Here is a 6,000-nt window from a genome sequence, read left to right on the forward strand (position 1 = left end):
TTGCTGAAACCTAGGCAACATTCTAGTAAATCTCCTCTGTACTCTCTCTATTTTGTTGACATCCTTCCTATAATTGGGCGACCAAAATTGTACACCATACTCCAGAATTGGTCTCACCAATGCCTTTTACAATTTTAACATTACATCCCAACTTCTATACTCAATGCTCTGATTTATAAAGGCTAGCATACCAAAAGCTTTCTTTACCACCCTATCTACATGAGATTCCACCTTCAGGGAACTATGCACAGTTATTCCTAGATCCCTCTGTTCAACTGCATTCCTCAATTCGCTACCATTTACCATGTACGTCCTATTTTGATTTGTCCTGGCAAGATGTAGCACCTCACACTTATCAGCATTAAACTCCATCTGCCATCTTTCAGCCCATTCTTCCAAATGGACTAAATCTCTCTGTAGACTTTGGAAATCTACTTCATTATCCACAACACCACCTATCTTAGTACCATCTGCATACTTACTAATCCAATTTACCACACCATCATCCAGATCATTGATGTACATGACAAACAACAGTGGACCCAACACACATCTCTGGAGAGAAGGAAGCTATTTCGGGTGGAGACCCTTCTTCAGACCTGACTTCAGAAGATAAATAGCAGCATTTTGTATCTGAATTAATATTTCACTCATATTGTCATAACTAATTAATGGGCAGTGATCAGTAGTTACGCAGCCTTGTCGCCATTACTGCCATTAATCCATGGGAATGCATTGCATTATATGGGCATGGCAAGGAAACCGTGGTATGTTAAAATTGTAAACCAACTTTTTGGGTTTGTCATGAACTATTGTACTCAATTATTTTATAAAGTAATACATTATGGATAATGGTTTTGGATGTTTTGCACATCCATTAATTTTATTATTATTCTCACCCTCGTATGTACATGCACTCTCAAAAGGTTATGCTTAGATAGGCAGCCTTTAGGCCCATTAGATGTAGGCTGGCTCCATGGGAAAATGCTGTTTCTCCCACCACCTCTCATTTCCCTGTATTCCTGCAACCAGAACTCTCCTTTTGTCACTTCCTACACCAAAGGGCAATATGCAGTCGTCAGTGAACCCACCATCTTACCTTTGCGATTGCGTAAAGAAACTGGAGCACCCAGAAGTAACCATGTGATCATGAAGGAAATGTGCATTGTATAATCAGACAGAAATACCAGGGCAAATTTGAAACCGAATCCCTGGAGCAGTGAAGCAGCAGTATTAGTTGTTGCACCAGTGAAGCACAGTGGCATGTGGGTAAGTCACAAGACTAAAAAGCAAAAATCTAGTCCATTGATCCAGAGCCATGAGTTCGGATCCCACTATGGCAGCTGAACAATTCAAATAAATCTGGGCTTGAATAGAAAAAATCTAGTCTCAGTAATGGCAACCATAAAACTACTGTTCTTTCATTGAAAACATATCCATTCTCTTATATAGAAGGAAATCTGCAGTCCTTACTGTTCTCAACATTATGTAACTCCAGACTGACCAATATGCTTGACTTTTATCTACGTCCTAACTTCAAATAAGGATAACTTCTTGGGCAGAGACTCATATCTACATACACTGAAAACTTGTACATGTTTCCTTTTAAACTTGCAAATACATTTGTCCAAATATTACTCTAGAAAATGTGCAATTCTTTATTCACCTGCTCAGGATTCAGCCTTAGTGTTGAAATGATTAAATTCTGTTATTGTAGTTCTAGACAATAGGTGCAGGAGTAGAGTATTCGGCCTTTCGAGCCAGCACTGCCTTTCAATGTGATCATGGCTGATCATCCCCAATCAGTACCCCGTTCCTGCCTTCTCCCCATATCCCTTGACTCCGCTATCTTTAAGAGCCCCATCTAGCTCTCGCTTGAAAGTGTCCAGAGAACCGGCCTCCACCACCCTCTGAGGCAGAGAATTCCACACTCACAACTCTGTGTGAAAAAGTGTTTCCTCATCTCCGTTCTAAATGGCTTACCCCTTATTCTTAAACTGTGGCCCCTGATTCTGGACTCCCCCAACATCAGGAACATGTTTCCTGCTTCTAGAGTGTCCATACCCTTAATAATATTTTATGTTTCAATAAGATTCCCTCTCATCCTTCTAAATTCCAGAGTATACAAGCCCACCATTCCATTCTCTCTGAGGAATTTGCAAAATTAATATTTTATCAGCTACTTTGTTTTTCTTTTGCATTTTATGGATGCTTCTGAGGTAGGAATAGAAGTATGTGGTGAGATAGTGTATATATTGCAGTGAACAAACCCTGCATCAGAAAAGGTACGTCATGTTAAACCATATTTGAATTAGAGCGCATAATCTGCAGATGCCTTTTTACACAATCCTAGGCATCCTGGCTATAAATATCAGGCCATTGCAACGACCGCAACAGGCCTCAGCCCAGTCTTTGGCGGTACCTACATGGCCTTTGCGATTGCAGGTTTCAGAAACATCAATTTATAAAGAAAATTATCTTTTTGTTGACAGTTTTTAACAGTTTGCTTGTGAGGAGCTCTGGTCTCAACAAATGCACACTTTTGGCAGCATTTGAGCGATTCCAAATTTGGCAAAAGTTCTTCAAGTAGATATTAGCTCACTCAGGAAATGTGAAAGTGCATTAAAATGTTTGGATAAAATGGTTAGTTTACTATCCTCTGCGCATCATAATTTGGCACCTTACGCACAAACGTAAAAAGTTATTCTATTTTGATAAGTCTTAGCCTAGTAACAAGTGAGTCTCATCATTCTACCTCACAGAATCATAGTGATACAGTGTGGAAACAGGCCCTTCGGCCAACTAGCCCACACCAGCCAACATGTTCCAGCTACACTAGTCTCACCTGCCAGCATTTGGTCGATATCCCTCCAAACCTATTCTATCCATGCACCTGTCTAACTGTTTCTTAAATGTTGGGATAGTCCCAGCCTCAACTACCTCCTCTGGTGTTCCATACATCTACAACCCTGTGTGAAAAAGGCACCCCTCAGATTCCTATGAAATCTTTTCCCCTTCAACTTAAACCTCTGGTCCTATATTCACCTACACTGGGCAAGAGATTCTGTGCATTTACCCGATCTATTGCTCTCATGATTTTATACACCTCTATAAGATCACCCCTCATCCTGTTTTGCTCCAAGGAATAGTGTCGCAGCTTACTACACCTCTCCCTGCAGCTCAGACCCTCTAGTCCAGGAGTCGGCAACCTTGTTCTGCATAGGGGCCAGGACCCATGTCTATGAGCCACATCTATCGCCATAGTGTGACACTTGGTGTTGTTTTTCGCATTAGTTTTCATGTTTTTCAATTAATTTGCTTCAGTTCCCAGGTCGGCTCGCCTGCCCTGGGACCGACTTTAGCGCCCAGGTCGGCTCCCCTGCCCCGGGGCTGGCTGTAGCGCCCAGGTTGCCTGCGTGACACAGGACTGTCTGCAGTTCCCAGGTCGCCTGCGTGCCCCGGGACAGGCTGCAGTTCCCAGGTCGGCTCGCTTGCCCCAGGTCTGGCTGTAGTGCTCAGGTCGCCTGCGTGCCCCAGGTCTGGCTGCAGCGCCCGGGTTGCTTGCGTGCCCCAGGTCTGGCTGTAGTGCTCAGGTCACCTGCGTGCCCCGGAATTGGCTGCAGTTCTCAGGTCACGAAAACAAAATGGAAAAAAAAATACACCTGCGAACTGGGTGATTTTGGGTTACGGGCCGTAGGTTGCCGACCCTTACTCTAGTCCTGTCAATAGCCTCGTAAATCTTTGTACCCTTTCCAGCTTGACATCTTTCCTATAACACGGTGCCCAGAACTGAACACAATACTTGAAATGTTGCCTCACGAACATATTATACAACTGCATCATAACCTCCCAACTTCTATACTCAATACTCTGGCTGATACAGTACCTGTAAAACAATCATCTCAACTCGCGTCTGAAGAAGGGTATCGACCCGAAACGTCACCCATTCCTTCTCGCCACAGATGTTGCCTCACCCGCTGAGGAACTCCAGCATTTTGTGTCTACCTTCGATTTAATTCAACATCTCAACTCGCATACACATTACTGCAGATTTGGTAAGTTACAACAACAACAACAACAACTTGTATTTATAAAGTGCCATTTATTAAAATGGGCAAAGAAGATTTGCAGAAAATAACCCAACATAAAATGAGTTATTGGGGCAGATGACCAAATCTGGATTAAAGATGAAGAAGGCCAGGTGGAAAAGTTTAGGGAGTAAATTCCACTTAGGATCCAGGTGGCTAAAAGAATGACTGACTGAACAAAGTTGGACAGTAGCAGGATTAGACAGTCAGGAAGACCATTACCCACCCTTCAAGCAGTAGAGTGCAGAAAATATTGTATATACTTGCCTTGCTAATTAACTTCACAGCTAACATATTTACCTTTTTTACCCTCAGTGACAAATAATTTACATTTCATCATTTTCAGATGATGAATATTATTTTCATACTTTTTCCGCAGTAGGAGGATTGGATTCTACAGAATAAACACGTTTGAACCAGAAGTATCTTGAACAAAGTTGTTATTAAACCAGTGTTTCTGATAATGGAATGTATTGTCTGAAAGAGCAGTGGAAGCGGATTCTGGAAATTTTTGAAGGGAACTGGACAACCAGTCAAAAGCAATATAATTACAGCACATAATCCTCTGACATTTTCGCCACCTCCAATGGGATCCCACTACTAGCCACATCTTCCCATCTCCACCTGTTTCCGCAGAGACCGTTCCCTCCGCAACTCCCTGGTCAACTCGCCCCTTCCCACCCAAACCACTCCCTCCCCAGGACTCTCCCCAGCAACCGCAGGAGATGCAACACCTGTCCCTATACCTCCCCCCTCGACTCTGTCCAAGGACCCCGACAATCTTCAGGTGAGCCAGAGGTTCACTTGCTCCTCATCTACTGTATCCGCTGTTCCAGGCGTGGACTCCTGTATATCGGCGAGACCAAGCGCGTAAACCTACCTGATCCCCTGGTTGCTCAACACTTTAACTCCACCTCCCATTCCCACATTGACCTTTCTGTCCTGGGCCTCCTCCATTGTCAGAGTGAGGCCCAGAGCAAATTGGAGGAACAGCACCAAATATTTTGCTTCGACAGCTTACACTCCAGAGGTATGAGCATTGACTTCTCTAACTTCAAGTAGCCCTTGCTTTCCCTCTCTCCATCCGCTCTCCCTTCCCAGTTATCCAACCAGTCTTACTGTCTCTGACTACATTTTATTTCTGCACCACCCACTCCCCTGACATCAGTCTGAAGAAGGGTCACCCATTCCTTCTCTCCAGAGATGCTGCCTGTCCCGCTGAGTTACATCAGCATCTTGTGTCTATCTTCGATTTAAACCAGCATTTGCAGTTCTTTCCTACACAGTCAAAAGTAATGTTGGTTGGATAATGAGGAACAAGTGGGATTGATTGGTACGTCTGCCAAATATTCAGCACTGGCACTCCATTTTTAATTTAATTTCTGTCTTAGAGCATTTCACCTTGACTACGTTATTTGTGGAGACTGTGAGTGTATAAAACATGTTTAATGAAGGTTTCTTCAGAGTATTGCAAGTTGAGGCCAGCATTTTTGTACAATTTCCATGTTTTATTTTACACAAGGCACAGAAGAAATCTTCCATTTATTATTATTTTGCCCTTGAACATCTTAGCGAGATCTCTTATTTCTTCCAGTTGTAAATCTTGTTACAGCTTCTGGAATCTTTGTAAAGTGAAGTCATTGGGTGCAGTTAGTTGAGCTTCAATCGGCCTTCTGGAAAAGGCCAAAACATGCCTGAAGTTGATTTGAAGCGTCATATTTCTTCAGGGTGAGCTACAGGAGCTGATTGATTTTTCAATCTATTTTTAATTTCAAATAACGGTCATTGGATACATTTAGGAAAAACCATTACATAAGCCAACCAGGTTTCAGAATGCTAGGGGAGAGGGTGGGTGAAGGGATGAAGATGGTCAATCCTCTTTGCTTTAGTTCCACAAAAAGGTTATTTTTAT

Source organism: Amblyraja radiata, chromosome 4 (genome assembly GCF_010909765.2).
Source record: "Amblyraja radiata isolate CabotCenter1 chromosome 4, sAmbRad1.1.pri, whole genome shotgun sequence".
Taxonomy (NCBI): Eukaryota; Metazoa; Chordata; class Chondrichthyes; order Rajiformes; family Rajidae; genus Amblyraja; species Amblyraja radiata.